Source organism: Colobus angolensis, unplaced genomic scaffold (assembly GCF_000951035.1).
Source record: "Colobus angolensis palliatus isolate OR3802 unplaced genomic scaffold, Cang.pa_1.0 Scaffold205, whole genome shotgun sequence".
Classification (NCBI taxonomy): Eukaryota; Metazoa; Chordata; class Mammalia; order Primates; family Cercopithecidae; genus Colobus; species Colobus angolensis.
In genome coordinates, this window is record NW_012115211.1 from 1,431,605 (window position 1) to 1,456,337 (window position 24,733).

Below are 24,733 nucleotides of genomic sequence, written 5' to 3' on the forward strand. Positions count from 1 at the left end.
AATCACAGAGACCAGAGGGCATCCAGAAAGGAAAGAACCAGAGAGAAGATTGAGTTCTACGTAGAAACTCTTCCTACATTCCCGGGATGACCCTGAACCATGAGTGTCTGGGGAAAACTCAAAGCAGCATGCAGCTAAGTCTTAAAAAACTGAATTGATATTTTAGTTACAACTGACTGCAAGCAACACCAAACTTTTTTTTTTTTTTTTTGAGACGGAGTCTTGCTCTGTCGCCCAGGCTGGAGTGCAGCGGCGGGATCTCAGCTCACTGCAAGCTCTGCCTCCCGGGTTCACGCCATTCTCCTGCCTCAGCCTCCTGAGTAGCTGGGACTACAGGCACCCGCCACCACGCCCGGCTAGTTTTTTGTATTTTTTAGTAGAGACGGTGTTTCACCGTGTTAGCCAGGATGGTCTCGATCTCCTGACCTCATGATTCGCCCGTCTCGGTCTCCCAAAGTGCTGGGAATACAGGCTTGAGCCACCGCGCCCGGCCAACACCAAACTTATAGTTTGAGTCCAATCAAGTAAATTTGCTTAAAAAAAATCAACCAAGTAACATCACTGAGAATGACGAAATAGAAAGTGCCAAGAATTTGTTTCTCTACTGAAGCAACCATGGAGTTGGCAAAAACTAACAGAATCAAACTTTTTTAGAACCCTGGATCCAATTAAGAAAAAAACTTACAACAACCATGGAGTATTTCATGAAGAAAGAGGTGCTACATTTTAGCATTTAAGGAAATCTCTTTCAAGACACTGGCTGACCACTGAACTAACAGATGTAGAATTCAGTGACCATATACAACAAAGAATACAATCTTTGCCAAAAACAGTTTGAAAAAGTCACAAAAGAAAAAGATGATGGCAGCATATAACAAACAACAGCAGCAAACTCTGGGGAGGGTAAGGAGAATCTGATTTCCAGAGTTACCACATTAGAATACTCAAAATGTCCAGTTTTAAACCAAAAATTTATAAGGCATGCAAAAAAACAGGAAAACATGGCCCATTTACAGAAAACATAAATTAACAAAAACTATGCTTGAGGTAACTCAGACATTCAGCTTCCTAGACAAAGAGTTTAAAATACTTGTCTTTAGTATGTTCAAAGAGTTAAAGGAAACTATGAACAAAGAAACAAATAAAACAAAAAGATGTCGCAATAAATAAAGGATACCAATAAAGAAAGAAAAATTATACAAAGGAACTAAGTAGAAATTATGGAGTTGAAAACTATAACTGAAGTGAAAATGTTTACTATGTGGGTTCAACAGCATATTTGAGCAGGCAGTACAAAGAATCAGTGAATTTGAAGATAGGTCAATTGAGATTACCCAACTGGAGGAGCAGAGAGAAAAAAGAATGAAGACAAATAAGCAGAGCCTACAAGACCTGTGATACATCATCAAGCATACCAACATATGCATTATGAGAGTACCAGAAGGAGAGGAGAGAAAGGTACAAAATTAATATTTGAAGAAATAATGGCCAAACATTTCCCAAATTTGCAGAAAGACATCAATCTACACATCCAAGAAGCTAAACAAACCTCAAATAGGAGAAACTCAAAGACATTCATACCAATATATATTATAATCAAATGTCAAAAGACAAAGAGAGAGTTTTGAAAGCAGCAAGAGAGACCTGAATAGTCACATACAAGGGATCCTAAGGAAGATTTACAGCTGATTTCTCATCAGAAACCACGGAGACCAGAGGGCAGTGAATTGATATATTTAAAGTGATAAAAGAAAAAAAGTCTGTCAACCAATAATTCTATATATGGCACAATGATTCTTCAAAATGAAATAGAAATTAAGACATTCTCAGATAACAAAGGTTGAGGGAGCTCATCACCAGCAGACCTTCCCTATAAGAAATACTAAGGAAAGTTCTTTAGGATAAAATGAAAGGACAGTAACAATAAATTGATGCCACATAAAGAAAACACATAAGATCTCTGGTAAAGACAACTACACAGATAAATATAAAAATCCAGTATTAGTGTATGTTTGGTTTACAAATCACTTCTTTTTTCCTATATGATTTAAAAGACAAATAAATACAAGAAAAATTATTTATCTATGTTAACAAGAACACAATTTCTAAAGATGTAATTTGTGACAATAACATAAAGGAGGAGAAGACAGCAGTACAGGCACAGACTTTCTGTATGCTATTGAAGCTAAGCAGGTATCAATTCAAACTAGATTATTATGAATTTAGAATGTTAGTTGTAATTCTTAGGGTAACCATTAAGAAAGTATCTTTGAAATACCTAGAAAAAAAATAATAGGAGGGAATCAAAATGGCACACTACAAGAAAACCAACTAAACACAAAAGAAGGCAGTAATGAAGGAATTAAGGAACAAAAAAAGATACAACATAAAAAAAATAGCAAAATGGCAGAAACAAGCCCTTCTTTACCAGTAATTTCTTTAAATGTAAATGGATTATACTCTCCAGTTAAAAAGCAGAAATTAGAAGAATGTATTTTTTAAAAAGTATTATCCAGCTATATACTATCTATAAAAGACTCATTTTAGATCCAAAGATAAATACATTGAATGTGAAAGTATATCAAAATATATCTCATCTGGGGAAAGATGGCAGATACGAGGCAGGACTAGCTTGCAGCTCCCACTCAGATGGACAGGACAGTATGTGGAGACTTTTGCTCCAAGAGCTACCACAGGAACATACCAGGAAAGTCAAGAGAATCTATAGAGCCTTTGAAGGAACTGGATCACCAATGCAGGCTCCCTGAGATGCCAAAAATCTGTGAGTCTGCTTGGTTTCTCAACAGGAAGGCTTGTGGTCTGGGGCAAATTCTCAGCTTAGGTCACTGGCTGCCTAGAAATAGACATGGTGCTGTTGTGGGGGCACAGTGGGAGTGAGGCTGGCCTTTAGCACTGTGGGCTGCATGGGAGCAAGGTGAGGCCTTAGACTGCCAACTTTCCCCCACTTCCCTAGTGACTCAGCAGAGGCAGCCATAATCCCCTTGGGAATATAACTCCATTGGACAGGGAACCACACCCCCATATGATACAGGAGCCACAGCAAACCCTGCCAAATGAGAAGCTGAGCTCAGACACACCTATCCCTGCTCCCACCTGGTGGTGTTTCTCTACCTGCCCGGCTAGCTGAAGACAAAAGTTATAATCTCTTGGAAGCTCTATGGCCCTGCCTACCACCTGAGAAACCAGAAAACTTAACCAGGTTTGCATCCTTCCTATAAAACCACAGCTGATGTGATCTTGCAAGTGCCACCTCCTGACTGAAGGTCAATCAACACAAAACCAGTGCATTAAACAAAAACACAACCAAGGACCCTCACAGAATCCACTTCACTCTCCTGCTACCTCCACCAGAGCAGGTGCTGGTAGCCACAGCTCTAAGACCTGAAGATAGATCACAATCACAGGACTCTTTGCAGACACTCCTAGGACCAGCCCAGAGCCCGGTAGCTCCACAAGGTGGCTAGATTCAGAAGAGCAAGAACAGTCATTACAGTTCAGCTCTCAGGAAGCCCATTCCTAGGGGAAGCGGGAGAACACCATATCAAGGGAGCACCCGGTGGGACAAAAGAATGTGAACAGCAGCCCTTGAATCCCAAATCTTCCCTTTGACATAGTCTACCCAAATAAGAAGGGATCGGAAAAACAATTCAGATAATATGACAAAGCAAGGGTCTTTAACACCAAAAGATAACACCAGCTTACAGTGTTTCTAATCAGCCTCTTCAAAGGAGGCAATCAGATATGCACCCATGTCAGTGAGTGGAGGGGTGACTTTGAATAGAATGGAAGGCAGGTTTGCCCCAAGCAGTTCCCAGCTTGACTTTTCTCTTTAGCTTAGTGATTTAGGGGCCCCAAGATTTACTTTCCTTTCACACCAGCAATGGATCCAAATCAAGATGAAATCTCTGAATTGCCAGAAAAAGAATTCAGAAGGTCAATTATTAAGTTATTCAAGGAGGTACCAGAGTAAAGTGAAGTCCAACTTAAAGAAATCAAAAACATGATATAGGATATGAAAGGAACATTATTCAGTGAAACAGATAGCATAAATAAAAAACTATCACAACTTCTGGAAATCAAGGATACACTTAGAGAAATGCAAAATGCACTGGAAACGCTAAGCAATAAAATTGAAGGAGCAGAAGAACTTCAGAGCTCAAAGACAAGGTTTTTGAATTTATCAAATCCATCAGAGACAAAGAAAAAATAATTTTTAAAAATGAACAGAGCCTCCAAGGAGTTTGGGACTATGTTAAACGTCCAAACCTAAGAATAATTGGTGTTCTCAAGGAAGAAGATAAATCTAAGAGTATGGAAAACATACTTGAGGAAATAATTGAGGAAAACTTCTCCAGCCTTGCTAAAGATCTAGACATTCAAATATAAGAAGCCCAAAGAACACCTGGGGAATTCATCACAAAAAGATCATCGCCTAGGCACATAGTCATCAGGTTATCTAAAGTCAAGACATAGGAAAGAATCTTAAGAGCTGTGAGGCAAAAGCATCAAGTAACCCATAAAGGAAAACCTATCAGATTAACAGCGGATTTCTCAGTACAAACCCTACAAACTAGAAGGGATTGAGGTTCTATTTTTAGCTTCCTTAAACAAAATAAGTATCAGCCAATGATTTTGTATCCAGTGAAACTAAGCTTCATAAATGAAGGAAAGATACATTCTTTTCCAGACAAACAAATCCTGAGAGAATTCGCCACTACCAAGCCAGGACTACAAGAACTGCTAAAAGGAGCTCTAAATCTTGAAACAAATCCATGAAATACACCAAAACAGAACCTCCTTAAAGCATAAATCTCATGGGACCAAATAACAATAACACATTGAAAAAACAAAACAAAACAAAAAAAACCCAAGGTATTCAGGCAAAAAAAATAGCATGATGTATAGAATAGCTCTCCACATCTCAACACTAACATTGAATGTAAATGGACTAAATGCCATGCTTAAAAGATACAGAATGGCAGAATGGATAAGAATTCACCAATCAAGTTTCTACTGTCTTCAGGAGACTCACCTAACACATACAGATTCACATAAACTTAAGATAAAGGGGTGGAAAAAGATATTTCATGCAAATGGACACTAAAAGGGAGCAGGAGTAGCTATTTTTATATCAGACCAAACAAACTTTAAAGCAGCAACAGTTAAAAAAGACAAAGAGGGACATTATATAATGATAAAAGGACTAGTCCAGCAGAAAAATATCACAATTCTAAATATCTATGCACCTAATACTGGAGCTCTCCAATTTATAAAACAATTACTACTTGACCTAAGAAATGAGATAGACAGCAACACAATAATAGTGGGTTGGACTTTAATACTCCACTGACAGCACTAGACAGGTAATCAAGACAGAAAGTCTACAAAGAATCAATGCACTTAAATTATATTCTACAACAAAAGAACTTAACAGATATTTACAGAACATTCTACTCAATAGCTGCAGAATATACATTCTATTAATCAGCACATGGCACATTCTTCAAGATAGACCATATGATAGGTCACAAAACAAGTCTCAGTAAATTTAAGAAAATTGAAATTGTATCAAGTACTCTCTCATACCACAGTGGAATATAACTGTGTAAATCAACTCCAAAAGGAACCCTCAAAACCACACAATTACATAGAAATTAAACAACCTGCTCCTAAATGATCACTGGGTCAACAATGAAATCAAGATGGAAATTTAAAAATTCTTTGAACTGAATGATAATAGTGATGTCACCAGTGGAGAGTGTCCAGGCTCTTGGCATCTTGAACAAAGAATTGGACAAAATGTACAAACAAAGCAAGGAAGGGAGGAAGGGGTTTACTAATAATGAAAGTAAACTTCACAGCGTGGGAGTGGGCCCGAGCATAGGAGCTCAAAGGCCCCATTACAGAGTTGTGGGAAGTTTACCCCCAGAGGATTCCACTGGTTACTTTGGGTACACCCTATGTAAATGGAAAGGATGAAGTAAAGTTACAAAGTCATTTACAGCGTACACCCTATGGAGAGGATATTTCCTGTTGTAGCTGAAGTGTGAATCAGCCTTATGTTCCCTGCCTCCAGACCCTATTTTCCTGCCTCGGTGACATAACTTATCAAAACCTCTGGAATACATCAAAAGCAGTGTTAAGAAGAAAGTTCATACCATTAAATGCCTACATCAAAAAGTCTGAAAGAGCACAAATAGATAATCCAAGGTCACATCTCATGGAACTGGAGATGTAGCAGGACAAGCCACAGACAAAACTCCTCAGACACGGGGTTGAAGAACGAAGGAGCTTTATTCGACTGGGAGCTTCAGCAGACTTGCATCTCAAAAGCTGAGCTCCCCAAGTGAGCAATTCCTATCCTGTTTAATGGCTTACAACTCTAAGGGGGTCTGCGTGAGAGGGTCGTGATGGATTGAGCAAGCAGGGGGTACGGGACTGGGGGCTGCATGCACCGGTAATTAGAACAGAACAGAACAGGACAGGGATTTTCACAATGCTTTTCCATGCAATGTCTGGAATCTATAGATAACACAAGCAGTTAGGTCAGGGGTTGATTTTTAACTACCAGGTCCAGGGCATGCGTCAGGCTGTCTGCCTGTGGATTTCATTTCTGCCTTTTAGTTTTTACTTCTTCTTTCTTTGGAGGCAGAAACTGGGCATAAGACAATATGAGGGGTGGTCTCCTCCCTTATTCCCCCTTGAGAACTTCACTCATTAGTGGGAGCTCTCACTTTCACCCTCACTACCCATGTCTTCTTGTAGCACAGATTGATAGTGATTTATATAGTATACTTGTACTGAAGCATTTTGGTGAACTAAGGTAGCGGTGAAGCTTTTTATCATTTGAAGGAGTACAGGTAGCAAACAAGGGAGTAGTAAGAAGGTTCCTATTACTATTATAATCTCTATTATAAGAGTTTTAAATCCTCCTAGCGCTGGGAACCGTTTTCTAAACACTGCCCTAGGATTAAATCCATGCCACGCTTGCACAGGCACATGTGCCAGTTTTGTCATATCTCTAACTATGTCTTCAACTACTTGCCCTTGATCATCTATGTGTAAACAGCAATTGGTAAGGTTAAATTTCACACAGACCTCTCCCTCAGCTGCTAGCAAGTAGTCAAGAGCCAACCTATTTTGATAGATAGCATTTCTCATGTGAGTTTCTTGCCGGGTCAGAAGAGTCAAGACTCTGCCGGTTTTATTAGTGATTATTTCTAAGACAGCTTGTAACTGTACGATTTGGTTGAGCATGTAAATGGGAGTCCAGTATCCCCATGAGCCATCTTGTGCCTAACTAGCAGGCCCATAGTATTGTATGACTTTCTTAGGGGGCTGTTTATCATCTTTCCAATTAGCTATAGCTATGTTTCTCTTTCTGTGGGAAGCATAAACAGGGAAGCCCAGGAGTTTGCCTGTTTTTATGGGCAGTAGGAAGAAGGAAGGTTTAATAGTGCCAATAACACAACTACCTACCCACTGGTTGGCTAATCTGGCATAAGCTCTATGCCCGCATATCCAGTATAATCCAGTGGGGGCTGTCCAGTCCTGGTGGAACTCTGGGTGGGCCCACATGGTTTGCAACTTTGGGAATTTACTAAATGGATTATTTTTAGTATGGTTTAGACCTCACCAGGTGACTGTTTTTAATTTTATTTTAAAAACTGTGACTGGCCGGGCGCGGTGGCTCATGCCTGTAATCCCAGCACTTTGGGAGGCCAAGGTGGTGGATCACAAGGTCAAGAGATCAAAACCATCCTGACTAACACGGTGAAACCCTGTCTCTACTAAGAATACAAAAACAATTAGCCAGGTGTTGGCAGGCACCTGTAGTCCCAGCTACTCAGGAGGCTGAGTCAGGACAATGGCGTGAATCAGGGAGTTTGCAGTGAGTTGAGATTGTGCCACTGCACTCCAGCCTGGGCAACAGAGGGAGGGCAAGACTCTGTCTCAAAACAAACAAACAAACAAACAAAAAAACAAAGCTGTGACCATAGGGGGTTCAGATGGGTTATAACACACGTCAGGCTGGTCACTTCTTGGGCTACATACCTTGTACTGGGTGGCATTATACAAACAAGTCCTTTTTAGAGTTCCAGCACATTTGTAATAACTATAGAACAAAAAGACAGTTTTAACTTTTTGCTCTACCTTAGTGACCTGATGTATATGCTGGGAACAGCCCTTAGTTTGAGGAAGGTCAGTTGAAGTCCGTACTGTACAAGTCCAAAACTTAAGGAAAATAAGTCCCACAGTGAGTTTCCTTATGCTTTGGCTGTGCATGGATCAGTCAGCTTCTTGGTGTGACTGGAGCAGCACTTGTCATCTTGTTCAGAGTCACTTTGTAGGGATTGTCCGGGCTTGGTCTCTCCTCCCAGGTCTCAGGTACTGTGGGTTTCATGTGGCTGCTGTGGATCCAGGCTGGGATTCCTTTCACTTTTAGGGCTGTGGGAGTGGTCAAGATGACGGTCTGGGGTCCTTTTCATCATGGCCGCAAGGGGGCTCGTTCTAATCCTTGATCTACACACGATCACCTTTGCTATCTTCTGTACCAAGTCAGTCACAAATGCCAGCCCATTGTCCAAGCCAATTTGTAAGGGCAGTCCAAACCTAGGGATGAGATATCCACATCTGGGCATCTCACTCTACTTGGAGATCTTCAAAGGGGGCTGCTTTATAAGCCTGTATGCTGGGCAGGATGGCTGGACCTTGCCTAGCATTGTGCTGCTGGGAGGTGACACACGGCTGCGCCACTGTTTTGGCAAGGGCTGACAGACGCGAGATGTAGAAGTACCAGCCTAACAACTTTTCAAGTGACTCTTGGCCTAGGTGGGTGGTCTCATGCACAGCCAGTATAACTGCCACTCCTAGTAGTTGTGGCATAGCTATTCTTCTGGCCGATAACCGGATCCATCCTTCTTCTATTACCTGCCCTCCTTCTGGTTGATGAAATGCCAGGGTGAAAAGGATAGCCAGTTGGACTGAAGCACAAGTGCCACTCTAGTTATTGGGCAGAGTGTCCAGTAAAAGGTCCACCACAATACCATCACACATCCACTCAGGGATGAACAAGGGCTGATTTATTGGTAAGCTCTTGAAAATTCTTAAGCTCACTGCATCACTTCAGGTCTCCAAGGAACGCTAAGTTTCCTCCCTGACATGAGAGACATGAAGTGAACGTAGTGTTGGGAGACGGAAGCTGGATGGCCCTTGGGGGCTGACCCGCAGGGTGTTGAACTTCAGGATATAGCAGAGAGAGAGTTTGGCATGACTTATTACTCCAAGCTGTAGAAAAGAGCTTGGAGTAATCCTGGAAAAGAGCTACCAATCCTGGAAAAGAGCTACCATGCAGTCCACGCCTGGTTGACTGAGGGACCACCTTAGTGGAAAGGGGACAATCTGGACCTCCGGCCTGCTATGTGCACAAGCATAACAATTGCTTTTGCTTAATCTGCAGATCGAATATTTGATTTATTCCAACCAGGCACTTGCATCTTGGTATCCTGTCTTAATTGTTGAGGTTTGTTTTAAGTCTATAACTTCTATGATCCTCTAGCAAAATGAATGTATACTTTTAGGAAATTACAAAAACCGGTTGGGGCAGTCCATCCTTGCTCTTTAGTGGTTCACAGAACGTTGGACCAACTACAGCATAAAAACTCTACATCAGGGGAAAGACTCCTGGTTGATACTGGGGTCTTTATCAAAATCTCCTCAGATTAAATGGTCCTAATGTACTAATGCCTAGTCTGAAGAGAGTCAGGAGGGACAGAGGTACTCTTCTGAAGTAGAGAGCAGTCTTTGACTTGGCAAGTCTCCACAGGGTGTAACAAGGCAAGCATTAAATGCAATAGTTTGAGGTGAAATCAACTTGGTTATGTTAATAACTAGATGGTCAGCAATAGAGGGAGGAAAGAAGAAAGTGTAATAGATGAAACAGTTAAATTTTTCTTAGCTGTAGTTCAGTAGGGTTTTCCCCTGCGACTATGGCCCATGACTCTGGAGGGGGTGAGGCTTTCTTGACTCCAGTGTGATGAGTCCATCCCTTTTTCACTGTACAAACAGGAGTCTTGGTGGTTAGCAGCACAAGGTAGAGTCCTTCCCAGGCTGGCTCGAGTTTTCCTTCTTTCCACCCTTTGATGAGAACGTGATTTTCAGGCTGGTGCTGGTTTATGGGAAATTCTAGGGGTGGTACATGTGCTAAAAGACTTTTAGTTTTGAGGGAAAGTGGAAGATAAACCAAATATATAATTTCTGAGAAACTGATCTTTTGTTTTAAATGTGGAGACATCAGCAGTGGACTTTATAGTCCTTGGTGCCTTCTTACTGAGAAATTTCCTTTAGCACCTATTTTATTAGTTTTTAGACCAAAGAAAGCCAAACACCATTTTATATTTGACAATACTTTCTGTATGATTTTTATACCAGATAAGCTAAATTTCACGTTTATATTAGGGTGTTATTAATGTTAAACTTAGTTTTAATAAAACTTTGTAGACATGTTTATTCAATTTTTAATGTCTGATCATAAGGTAAGATTTTTATAGACTCTTTTTAACCTTTTATAATTTTTGTTAAAGAGCAGCTTAGTGCTTTAAGAAAAACCTATTGAGTTTTTACTTTAATGTCCAGTTCACAGAAAAACTGGATGATACCCCTTTAACTTTTGCTAATATGTTTACACACAGAATTTCCTTTATAATTAATGTTTCAAAACTTGTTTAAACCTTCAAAACAAAATTTTTTTAACCTTTCAATGTAGGTAAAAATCCACATTCTTATGCCTCCTTATAATCCTTTTACCAGAGGTATATTTTACTTTCCTTACACACCTTGCACATAAACTGTTTTTTCAACACTTTTACATTCAGGAGGCCTAATTACTTTTAAATTATACAACATTTCTTGCATACTTTTTTATAACTTTTTTTTACTACTTTCAAGACAATTCTTTGACATGTTTCAACTTTCTGATTTATTATAAACATTTCTTTCTTTAAACAACCAGTTAATATATTTCAGGACAAGAATTTACCGTATAACATTCTTTTTACATAAATTCTGCTCTCCTTTTTTTTCGAAGATGATAACCATTCTTTTCCAAAGTGAACTTCCTTTATGTTTGTGGACTAGACTGTCTAAGGCCACAAGATTAGAAGTTACTATAATACATGTTACACTGTTAACTTTTAGCAAACTTTACTTTTGTTGAAAACCTTGTAAGTTTGGGATTTCCATTAATTAATAACCTTGTAAGTTTGGGAATTCCTTATTGCTATTAATAAGACCTTGTTTACTCCAAATTAACTTAGAATTGCTATAGATAGCTTTTTTTTCCCCTCTTCAATTACCCTGGAGGAACCATCTATCATCCTGTCCTGAAGGAAGTTCCTCCTAGGTCTGGTTGGACCTTTGTATGGTAATTAAGATTTAGATCCCCTGTTAGGAAACCTGCTGGGTTAAGGGAATTTTCAGTGATTAATGTTAAATCATTTTTTTTTTTAACAGAATGGCCCTATACTTTCAGATTTTTAAGTTAGTAAGCTACGTTTTTGCCTTTTTTTTCCCCCTTAGGATACTTCTGAACTGGTGAGGTGTGCTCACAATGAGGTTTCCTCTAAAAGTTATTTTTCTACTTTCTTCGGTTAGCAAAGCAGTTGCCGCTACAGATTGAATGCATTTGGGACATCCATGGGTTACTGGGTTAAGGATTTTTGATAGGAAGGCTATGGGTTATCAGTGGCCTCTGTGCTTTCCTTACAAGGGCATATGCCCTTGTTTACATTGACAACAAAGTGGTATTGGAGTGTTATAGGGTTGTGGAGAATACCTTTAATTATCAATTATAGGTTTTAAATTTATCTTGGCTTTTAAAGGAATAGGGTAACTGTTTTTTTCTTAACTATTTGTATATCTCTCTTTCTCTCTTTGACTTTCTGTCTCTCTCTCTGACTTTCCTTTTGCCTCTGTCTCTTCCTCTTTCTCTGCCTCTCTCTTTTTCTCTCTCTCTCTCTCTCCTTGACTCCCTCTTTATCTCTCTGTATCTTCCTCTCTCTCTTTGCCACTTTTCCTCTCTGTCTCTTTCCTCTCTCTCGCTCTGCTGGTCTTTCCTTGCCTCTGCCAGCCTGTTATGCTGCTGTTCTCCCACCTCAACCATTGTGGGAGGTTGAGGGGCATCTAAAACCAGCTGTAATCAAGTATCTACGTATGGGAACTGGTCTGGGTGCCCTGGCTTACAGGTTACCTTGTGCTATACCTTTGAAACAAGGGGTCTGTTCAGGCTTCCTTTTGATGGTCAACCCACTTGTAATGCTGGCCAGTCTATTTCATACAAAGTTCTAAGTTTTCCTGGTGTCATAGTAACACTGTAATCTCCCTTAAATCCTTTCTCGAAATTTTTCAACATAGTTCCTAGTGGGGTGGGCTTACTTTGTGCCTGACCCAGGCTTCCTCGAGACAAAACACCAGGCTCATACCACATGCACACCACAAAATAAAGAAAGGGTAAAAAGGACACACACACACTTTTACAGTTTATACCAAACCAGATCAAAACCAAAATCAGAATATCAAGAAATCCAAGCCAGGTCAAAACCAAAACCAAAGTATAAAGCAATCCAAGTCAAGTCAAAAACAAAAACCAAAGTGCCAGTACAGGCACACTGTGGGTGATCAGGCCATGCTTCCACTCAAATGGAGTGGGCAAGTTCCAAAGACCAGTCTTACCAAGTTTCAGACGTCCGGACTCCAAGTGCCAGTTCCTTCCCAGGGTTCAGTCACTGTGTTGATCCTCTGTGAGGGCCTGCCACACGCTGCTCTGGCAAGGCATCCTACCGGGGCAATTGCCTACCTGGGAGCGCTCTTTGGATCCGTGTTGCTCAGGCTGTTCTGAGTCCCCCACAGGGATGCTCTACAGGGTTGGGCTAAGTCGCCTAAGGGGCTGCCTCGACTGTCCGCCAATCACCTCGCTTGCCAGTCAGGGAACCAAGAAATGAAGTAGGACGAGCCACAGACAAGACTCCTCAGACACTGGGTTAAAGAACGAAGGAGGTTTACTTGACTGGGAGTGTCAGCAGACTTGCGTCTCAAAAACCAAGCTCCCTGAGTGAGCAATTCTTGTCCCATTTAACGGCTTATAACTCTAAGGGGGTCTGCGTGAGAGGGTTGTGATTGATTGAGCAAGCTGTGGGTAGGTGACTGAGGGCTGCACGCACCGGTAATTAGAACAGAACAGAACAGGACAGGGATTTTCACAATGCTTTTCCATGCAATGTCTGGAATCTATAGATAACACAAGCAGTTAGGTCAGGGTTGATTTTTAACTACCAGGCCCAGGGCATGCGTCGGGCTATCTGCCTGTGGATTTCATTTCTGCCTTTTAGTTTATACTTCTTCTTTCTTTGGAGGCAGAAACTGGGCATAAGACAAAATAAGGGATGGTCTCCTCCCTTAGAGAAACAAGAATAACCCAAACTCATGCGGTGGTGCATGCCTGTAGTCCCAGTTACTTGGGAGGCTGAGGCAGGAGGACTGTTTGAGCCCAGGAACTCGAGGCTGCAGTGAGCTATGATTTTGCCACTGCATTCCCACCTGAGTGACAGAACGAGATCCCATCTCAGAAAGAGAGAGAGAGACAGACAGACAGAGAGGTACTGGCATAAATATAAATGTATAGGTCAATGGAATAGAATTAAGACTCCAAAAAATAAACCCATGCATCTGTGGTCAATTGATTTTTGACAAGAATGCCAAGACCATTCAATGAGGAAAAAATAGTTTCTTCAAAATATGATGTTGAAACAACTGAATAATCACATGCAAAAGAATGAATTTGGCTCTTTACCTTACACTGTATACAAAAATTAACTCCAAATGGATCAAAGACCTAGTGTAAGGGCTAGAACCATAAAATCCTTAGAAGAAAACATAGAGGTACATTTTCATAACTTTGGATTTGGCAATGGTTTCTTAGACATTACACAAAAAAACACAGGCAATAAAAGAAAAATAAATAAATTGGACGTCATCAAATTTTAAATTGTTATACTCCAAAAGACACTATTAAGAAAGTAAAAAGACAACCCATAAAATGGGAGGAAATATTTGCAATTTGTATATCTGATAAGTTACTAGTATCCGGAATACATAAAGAATTTCTACAACTCAACAACAAAAAACAAACAACTCAATTTTTATTTTAATGTATTTATTTATTTTTATTTTATATATTTTTTTGAGACAGAGTTTTACTCTTGTTGCCCAGGTTGGAGTGCAATGGAGCGATCTCAGCTCACTGCATCCTCCGCCTCCCAGGTTCAAGCAGTTCGCCTGCCTCAGCCTCCCAAGTAGCTGGGATTACAGGTGTGCACCACCATGCCCAGCTAATTTTTGTATTTTTTTTTTTTGAGACGGAGTCTCGCTCTGTGGCCCAGGCTGGAGTGCAGTGGCCGGATCTCAGCTCACTGCAAGCTCCGCCTCCCGGGTTCACGCCATTCTCGCGCCTCAGCCTCCCGAGTAGCTGGGACTACAGGCGCCCACCACCTCGCCCGGCTAGTTTTTTGTATTTTTTTAGTAGAGACGGGGTTTCACCGTGTTAGCCAGGATGGTCTGGATCTCCTGACCTCGTGATCCGCCCGTCTTGGCCTCCCAAAGTGCTGGGATTACAGGCTTGAGCCACCGTGCCCGGCCAATTTTTGTATTTTTTAGTAGAAATGGGATTTCGTCATGTTGGCCATGCTGGTCTCAAACTCCTGACCTCAGGTGATCCACCCCCCTCAGCATCCCAAAGTGCTGGGATTACAGGCATGAGCCACCGTGCCCGGTTTTCAATTTTTAAATGGGCAAAGGACTTGAATAGACATTTCTCCCAAGAAGATATACAAATGTACAATTAGCGCATGAAAAGATGCTCTACATCATTAGCCATTAGGAAAATGCAAGCCAAAACCACAATGAGATACACTTCACACTCACTAGAATGGTTGTAATCAAAAAGGGAAAATAACAAGTGTTAGCGAGGATGTGGAAAAATTGAAACACTTATACATTGCTGAGAGGAATGTCAAAGATGCAACCATTTTAGAAAAACAGTTTGGCATTTCCTCAAATAAACATGGAATTACCATATAACCCGGCAAATCCACTGCTGGGTGTATATATCCAAAATACAAAATTTGTACATGAGTGTTCACAGCAGCACTATTCACAATAGCCAAAAGGTGGAAACAACCCAAATATACATCCATTGATGAAAGGATAAACAAAATGTGGAGTATATATACAGCGGAATACTAATTAGCCACAAAAAGAAATGAAATTTTGATGTATGCTACAACATGGATGAACCTTGAAGGCATGATGCTTAGTAAAATAATCCAGACATAAAAGAACAAATATTGTGTGATACCACTCATATGAGGTATCTAGAAGAGAAAAATTCACAAGACAGAAACTAGATTAGAAATTACTGGGGCTAAGGGGAGACAAGATAGAGAGTTACTGCTTGATGTTTATAGAGCTTTTGTTTAAAATAATGAAAAAGTTTTTGGAAATAGATAGTGGTGATGATTGCAAAACATTGTGAATGTAATTAATGCCATGGAACTGTACATTTCAAAATGGTTACAATGGCTAACATTATATTGATTTTACTATAGTTTTTAAAAATTAATAATTTAATATATCAAAACCCATTGAATTGTACACTTTAAATGGATGAATTGTCTGTGTAAATGGGTGAACTATATCTCAATAAGGCCGTTTTTTTAAAAAGGAATGACATATTGATGAATTTACTACAACATGGATGAACCTTGAAAACATTACGCTAAGTGAAATAAGCAAATCACAAAAGAGCACATATTATATTATTTCATTTATATGAAATATCCAGAATAGGTAAATCTATAGAGACAGAATATATATTAATGGTTTCCTGGGGCTGGGAGGAATTGGGGAGGGGGTAAGGAAAGTCACTGCTAACAGGTGATAAAAATATTCTAAAAGTGATTTTGGCAATAGTTGCACAATTCTGTGAATATGCTAAAAACCATATAAGTGTACACTTTAAATGAATGAATTGTATGATATGTGAATTATTATTTCACTAAAGCGGTTTTGTTTTTGTTTTTCAGATGGAGTCACGCTCTGTTGCCTAGGCTGGAGTGCAGTAGCAAGGTGTCGGCTCACTGCAAGCTCCGCCTCCACGATGCACTGCTAAAGTCCTGCACCACTAAAATCCTCCTCTTAGATGATAAAAACAATCTGTGATTATCTTTGCACTTGTACTTTTGCTGCAAATGGACAGGGTGCCCCCAAGGTCTGCCAATCCCTGAGGGGCCCAGCCCAGCAGAGGAAAATGGGTCTGTCTCAAGCACATACATACATATTTACCTCCCCTCTTCCCACCTCCCAAGCTTCCAGTTGTCTTAATTGGCCTCCAAAAGAGAAACATTTCATTGAAGGGCCCTAATTAATCCCTAGGAATCTGGGTCCCCACATTCTCCTCTCACCCCACCCCAACTCCCCAGTTATTTGTTCCAGACAAAAAAAAACTTTGTAGACTCCCCAAGGAAAGAGAAGCCTTAGGAGAGGGCCACATGTATGGTCTGTGCTGGGTGTTGTAATGAGGCCCCAGGAGGCCCTTCCTCACCAGGGGCCCAGCACTTGAAAGTGAATGCTGAGTGCCCTTCCCTCACACCTGCAGGAGAGTTCCAGCAGCATGCCCACAGCCACCTTTACCCCATATTACAGGCATTTCTGCTCTCACCTAGCTCCTCACAGGCATCTCTGTTCATACAGCTCTGTATGTCCTGCAGTTCTGGAGGCATGGTCTGGGTCACTGCCATGACAGATTGTCCCTGCTAGAGATGGTTCTGCCCTCACAAGGGCCACCTAACCTACCCTGCTCATCTTTCAAGGCCCAGGGCAACCACTCCTCTTTGAAGTCTTAGCCAAGTGCCAGACAAGCTGTCTCACCCTCCCTGGGGGCATCCATGGTTTGTGGCTCCTGGCAGAGTTCTTAGCACTGCAGGCTCTGGAGCAGAACTGGCAGTGTATGTATTACACTCCCTGGCCAGATCGCAGATCCATAAGCATGGGGAAGCCATATCTGAGGCAGAGGCCTCAATGTTAGTCCTGCTGTAGTGCTGTCTTTACTCCAAAGTGGAATGTTCTGTGGTGTGCTCATAGCTGTTATTTTAAAATGGGGTCTGTACTCAAATAAAATTGTGAACCAAGACATGAAAGTTTCCTTACTACTTGTTAATATACATTGCGAATCTCTAAGAAGGTGACGGTTCTTATGTAACAGTTCCTAGACTTTTTTTGACTATAGGATCTTTTTTATTCCTGAGCATCTTACAGGATCAGTATTCTATGGAATCATTCTGGGAAACTCTGACCTAGATTACAACTCATATGTAGCCAGACCAAATGGGGGGAAATTTAGAGCTTCGCCTCATACCATACACCAGAACAAACCCAAGATGAGTTAAATAATTAAATGTAAAAATGAAACTATGAAAACTAAATGAGGAAAAAAATGAAAGGAAAATGTAAGCAGGGCCTTTGGATTCCCAAGCCTGGCACTGAGCCTTGCCACTGTGCTTGATAATTATTCATGGAATAAACACAGGGTTTATGATGTCACTGATGGACATGCTATGTAGGTAACATTCATTTTTGCTATTTTTTTTTTTCTGAGATGGAGTTTCACTCTTGTTGCCCAGGCTGGAGTACAATGGCACGATTTCGGCTCACTGCAAGCTCCGCCTCCTGGGTTTAAGTGATTCTCTTGCCTCAGCCTCCCAAGTAACTGGGATTACAGGCATGTGCCACCACACCCAGCTAATTTTTTGTGTGTGTTTTTAGTAAAGACAGGGTTTCTCCGTGTTGGTCAGGCTGGTCTCGAACTCCTGACCTCAGGTGATCTGCCTGCCTTGGCCTCCCAAAGTGCTGGGATTACAGGTGTGAGCCACCGCACCTGGCCAATTTTGCTTTTTAAATAGGCTGCTTTAGCTTAGATGAACAAGTTTCCATTTTGGCCAAATTCCTCCTATGAAATTGCATCTAAGAAACTAATAACCTCGTACTTGGAAAAGCTCCCTAATGGTGCGACTTAATGTGGCCATCAATTGTGCCTGCTCTTTACTACAGAGGCATGAAATAGCCTTTCATTCAAAGCAGTGATTTCAGACCTGAGTCCATGGTTCTGATGGTTGGCTGGGAGGTGGAGAGGGACCAACTCACACAGGCCCTTCCCCAGGCAGAAGCCAGTCTTTCTGACCAAGAAGTCATCCTCTTAAAAGGTCCTGTGGGCCTGGGCCTCAGAAACAACCCATGAGGTCACATGTATCCTAAACTCCTAACTGGCCACCCTCACCTGTGGGTACCCAGGAGCCTGAATACCTCACGTCCTGTATCTGCAGTTGGCCACGAATTCCTGCCAATTCTACCTCTATAACATCCTTGCCTTCCTCTCTACCTACATCACTGCAACGATTTAGCCTCATCTACTCCCTGCTTAAGGGTCTCTATCTCCCATCTCCTGGCCTGTGAGGTATGACAGGTCAAAGACCAAGTGTCCCTGATACCCAGCAGAGGAGCTCATGTTTCTGAATGGGTGGGTGGCTGAACCTGGCAGAAGCAAGTCCTCATCAGAGACAGAAATCAGGTTGGGAACTTCAGCAAAGGCAAGCCCAAGAGAAGGAAGGAAGTTGAGCCTCTTCCTAGTGAACTGGTGCCTATACAATGCCATGAAGCTGTCAATGGCTAACATTTATAACTCTAATACTGATCTCATCAGGATGGAGACTCCCCAGCCCCAAGCCTGCATGAGCAATAACTTTCTGGAAAGAAATGCCAGCCAGTTATATGTATCACCTTCTCCATGGGCAGAGGCCAGCAACCAGATGTACTACTAGGATGAAGGAGAGTCAATCTCTCTCTCTGGGCCCACAGAAGCCGAGATCAGCACTGGTTATTTTCTGAGTCCTTGGCACATGGAAGCCTGGCAAAAGGGAAGGCTTTGGTGAGATATGGATAGATGTGGGTAGGTAGGTGGGTAGATGGGAAGGTGGATGGGTGATGAATAGGTAAAGAGGTGAATGGGGTGGCCTCAAGGTTGGGCCCAGAGCACTTCCCTATAGGAAAGCCTGCTTTCTAGCACTCTCCTAGCCACCACCCTAATCCCTCAGGTCAAACGTAGGCCATACCTTAACTCCCCTTCTCTCATCCCATCTGCTATTCACCTTGGGCTGGACTCAACTGTCAGGAGATCTCTCAAGTCCATCCTCCTGACCTCTTCCCACATTGAACCTCATTATCCTTCTCTGGCATCATGGCCCCAGCATCCTTCCTGACAACCTGTCTTCTGTGGCGCCCTCCAACCTACCTTCCTTTTTACATGCCAGAGATCTTCCTAGAACACATGTGACCGTGACATTCTGTACTTGAAAACCTTCATTGCACCCTCATTTCTTGTGGGACAAAGTCTGGGCTCCTTGGTCTGGCATTCAAGGCCCTGTCTCTCCTGGGTTCTAACTACTTATCTGCAGGTGTTTACATGGCCCAAGCCACCATTATCCTATACCACAGCCAAAGAGAGGATTTATGCAAATCTCCTCATGGCAGATGGATAGTAAAAAAGCCTACTTTTCCTGGTGAATGAATTAGAAATGGTGTCCATTGAGGGCAGAGGCAGTCTGCAGACAGACAGACACACACACACACACATGCACACAGAGAGGGCTTCCTGGGTGAGCAAGGGCGAAATGGTGGCCTTTGTGCACAACTGTTGCTGCCCCCCATATGAAGCATGCACTATCCTGTAGGGAGGGACAAAGAAGCCTTCCCTTGCCTGTGGCCCTCTCCCTGGACTCTGAGCTCCTGCAGGGAAGGCTTCTATTCATCTATCACAAGCCCTTCTCAGCACTTACTCCTCTCTGTCTCTTTGCAAGTCCCCCATGCCCCACACTCCATGCCATAGAGTGGGAACATAGTATGCTGGGAGGGCTCCCAGCTAAGACCTGGGGCCTTGGTTTCTGGTCTCAGGCCCAGCCCTAAGATGCTGGGGGAACTAGGCAAATCCTACCCCTACCCTGGGCCTCAGTCTTCCCTTCTGCAATCTCTGAGGATTGGATTCAGTGGACTAAAAGCTCTGATAAGGGACCCTGTGCCCTGGGAAGGGGCCAGAAACCACAACATCTGATAATTGATTAGGCCTGGAGAAATGCCATCCTGGAGGTGGGCCGTCTCTCTCTCATTTTCTGCATCACCTGATGCTGGGCCCAGAAGCACACCCTGCAGATAACCCTAGCCTCTCCTGAGAAGTCTCTTTTGCCTGGGCCAAATGTCTCCCAAAGAGTGGTGCTGTTCTAGGAGAAAGTGAGTCCCTGTCACTGGTGTGCCCGAAATATACTAGATAGGTACTTGGCAGGATGCTGTAGAGGTCCTCACAGCTCTGACTGTAAATGTTCACAAATGCTTGCCCTGGCTACCTTGATTCCCCACTTTTCCTATCCCACCTCAGGAAGGCTGGACATGTAGCCAGGAGGTAAATTACAGAGACCTGGAAGGCCTAATGGGACAGAACCAGCAGGGGGCGAGGTGAGGATGGGAATGAGACTGGCAGAAACCTCTTTCCCTGCCCTGAGTCTCCTGCTGAGTATCTCACCTCCACCACTGAAGGGAGGGCTGATGGCCCCTTCTGTCCCAGCACATGGAGTGTTCTCTCTATGGCTACCCTACTCCAGCCCTGTGTCCCCCACCCCATGGAGCAGGCACAATGCAGAGCTCCAGCCCTGCTGTACACTGACTTGCTGTGTGACCACTGCGCCTCCCTGGGCCTCAGTTTCTCCATCTATACAATGTGGGGTTTTAGGAGGTCAAGGTCACCTCTGGGGCCCCTTTGGCTCAGACATTCTTCGGTTGTCAGCAGCAGGAGGGAGAACAGGCAGCATTCACACCTGATGCTCTGGGGACTCCATGGAGCAGGACCTCTATGGGGCGTGGAACTCCAGAAGCTTCTGGAAAGGCAGAACAGGAGTTTAGGCACAACACTGACCCCACCTACTGCTGTGTTCAGGGCCACAGGGCCTCCTCCTGGTCAGCTTGGGGAGGCCTCATCCTGGAGTCTGAGCTGGAGAGAGGGTGGTAAAGAGGCCAGCCTGAATGGTACAGATAGTTGGGGCACAGGAGGAGTGGGAGAAGAGACAAGATAGGGCCAGATCATGCAGGACCTTCCATGTGACACTCAGGAGCTCGGCTGAGAGCTGTGTGGTGAGCACAGGAAGGACTTGATGCAGGCGAGGGGCATGGTCAGGCACATGCTTTCTGAGCCACTCTGACTGGAGTATGGAGGGGGTGGATGGAGGCTGGGAGGCCAGAGGCTACTGCACTGGTCAGGAAGAGAGAAAGGAGTACTGAGGTGAGACAGTGGTCATAATTAGAATGGAATGGGGGCGAGGGAGGAATGGATTTAGGGAATACTTAAAGGGAGAGAAGATAGAACTTGGCAGTTGACTTGCTCTGGGCTTGGGGACCCTAATTACTTCATAGATTACCTATGTAAATTTTACAGATGGGGAAACTGGGACCTGGAGATGACCAAGAACTTGCCAAAGATCACAGAGTTAGACAGTGGTGAGACTGGTCCAGAACCCAGGCTTCCTGGCTGCCAGCCCCAGCCACTTTCCCATAATGATGCAAGTACTAGAGGTAGGACTATGCAGGTTTCCCAGCCTTGAATGTCAAGCCTGGGAATTTGGACCATTTCTGTGAGCAATTAGGAGTCATTGCAGGTTCTTAATATTTGGCAACATTTCTTGTTTGTCTTCCCCCAACCAGAAGGTTTCCAGTTGCTAAAATGCACAAACTGGCTGCTCCTAGGCCAACCCAACCCCTTCAGTCTTTATGGAGAAGAGGGAGGCATCCTTTCCTCTTTACAAAGAGAAAGCACAAAGCCCTTAGAGGTAAAGAAACTCACCTAAAGCCACACAGCAAGTTAGCAGCCCAGATTTTCCCAACTCCCAGAATAGTTTTCCTAAACCCTGGTAATGAAATCAAGAAGGCTAAAATTACTGGCCTAGAGAGGGGAGGGTCTGGTTCAAGGTAATCACAAGTGGGTAGCAGAGCAGGACCTAGAACCCGAGTCAGACCCCGGGGGCCAGTGCAATAGCCAGCTAGCTGTCCCCACTCCCCACCATTGCCTCTCTTCTGTGGCTGCAGTCCTGTGAGAAAGTCTGTATCCTGACTCTCTGCCTCCGCAGTCATTGTGCCCTCATCTGTCTTGTCAGGGGCCAATGCTGGGACATCTCCAGGCTGCCTTCAATTATGAGCCAATAAATATGAGATGCGCTGTGCAATAAGCGGCTGCTTGGGCCGCCAGCTCCACCTCCACCCCCGCCAGCTTCTGTACCAGGCAAGATTGGATTTTGTGTCATTCATTTTTTATCTCTAGTCCCTGTCGGATGGGGAGATACATGATGTGGGCAGTGGATAATTTTATCCTTCCCCCGTGTAGCAGATGCAGCACTGAGGTGGAGCGTGGGATGTCCTCAGGTTGCCTGCTGCCTTCACATGAGGAGGTCCCCCACCCCCAACCCACTAACCCTGCACTCCTGTTCTCCACTGGGGCAAAATGGCATGTGTAGAGGAGAATCCTAGGCAGGAAGATGAGAGACCTGGGTTCAAGCCTCAACCCTGTTGCTGACCCCTTTTGTAACCTTGAGCAAGTGTCTGAAAATATTTGATGAGGCCTTCTTTATATCAAGCCCTGTGCAGGAAGGCAGGGGGCCACAAAGAAGAATCAAACCCAATCCCTGACCTCAAGGAGCTAGCAGTTGACTCAAACAGACATCCCAAGGAGGGGTGGCATTCATTGGCACTGGGTGTGACGAATGAAGATTTTCCAGGTAGGATGTGAGGGAGGGGAGGGAGAGAATCCATTCGGGCTTAGGGAGAGGGAACTCCTTGAATAAAGCATGGCAGAAGGGAGTGAGTGACCAATGTGTGCTCAGAGACCTGCAAGTATGGCTGGGGCATAGGGTAGATGGAATGGGGGGAGAAAACCATTTTAAGAAGGTGAGTGTCATGATCAGATTTAATACTTTAGAAAATCTTTTTCTAAATTCACTTTAGAAAAATTTTTCTGACTACTATGTGAAAAGCAGATTTGGCAGTTAACAGAGAGTGAAGACAGAGAGCCCAGTGAGGAAGCTGATGTGACGGTTCAGGAGAGGGAAGACCATATCCTAGACAAAGCAATAACAGTGGAGCCAGAAATCATCATCATCATTATTATAATGAATACTATCATTAAGTGTTGCTAGGGACAGGCAGTCTTAAGTATGCACATCATTGTTTCTAATTCTCACAATAACTCTTCAAAGTAGATTATTATCCCCATTTTGTAGATAAGGAAATTAAGACTTGAATGTATTAAGAGAGTTGCCCTTAATATATAGTCACACAGCCGATAAGTGATAGAGGCAGGATTTCAACCCAGGTCTGTCTAACCCTGAAGCCTATTCCTGTCCAACCCAGGTCTTTCTACTGTGTTCTACTTCCTAGAAAGGAAGGTACAGTTTCTAGAGAGCCTAAAGGGGCATAGACTCTACCACGGTTTCGATATTTGTCCTCTCCAAAACTTATGTTGAAATTTGATCCCCAGTGCTGAAGGCAGAGCCTAATGGGGGGCATTTGGGTCATGGGGGTGGACACCTCATGAATAGATGAATGCCCTCCCTTAGGGGTGAGTTCTCAGTCTATTGGTTGTCATGAGAGCTGGTTGTTAAGAAGAGCTTGGCACCTCCCCCCTCCCTCTTGAGAGCTTCCCCTCTCTCCATATGATCTCTATACACACCAACTCCCCTTCACCTTCACCCATGCATGTAAACAGCCTGAGGCCCTCACCAGATGCAGAAGATGAACACTGAGCTTTCCAGCCATCCAGAATTGGGAACCAAATAAACCTTTTTTCTTTATGAATTATCCAGCCTTATATGTTCCTTTATAGCAACACAAAATGGACAAAGGCAGACCCCATCTGATTTTTGTGAATCTTTGGAAATGGAAAGCAAAAGACAGAGAGTGTTTAAAAATGATGTGCAAGCTTCTGGGCAGGAAGACTGAGTGGACAGAGAGAGAGAGAGAGCACAAAAGGAGGAGCAGGCTTGGGAGAAACAGGTGAGTTTGGTTTTGGCCAGTTGAACAGGAGGGCAATTGAATATTTGGGTGTGGAGCCAGGACCTGTCTGGAAATAGAGATTTGGAAATTGCTGACAAATGAGTACTCACAGTGTGTGAGTGGTTTAGGTCATTAAAGGGAGTGTGTATGGTGAATGGAAGATAAAGGGTAGGATCTTGGAGAATTCCAGACCTTAGAGGAGGAGCTTAAGAGGGCAGATGAGAAAGTAGAGTGGCGCAATATGAAATTGCTTCAGGAAGGTCAAGAAGTAAATGGTCCCTGATGCTGCCCAGCAGTCAGTAAGGTGAAAGCTAAAAACTTGACCTGGGTTTAGAGACCAGCAAGCAACAGTGGGGCAGAAGAGCTCTGTGCAGCAGTCATTGGAAACCTTGGCAAGGTAGTCTTCATGGACACAGTGTTAACAAACAGTTGGAGGGACCTACACATGTTCTACTTGTGGCCCTGAATTATCTCTGGGCTCTGGGCATGGGGAGAGTTTTGACCAGCGTTACTGGGACACTAG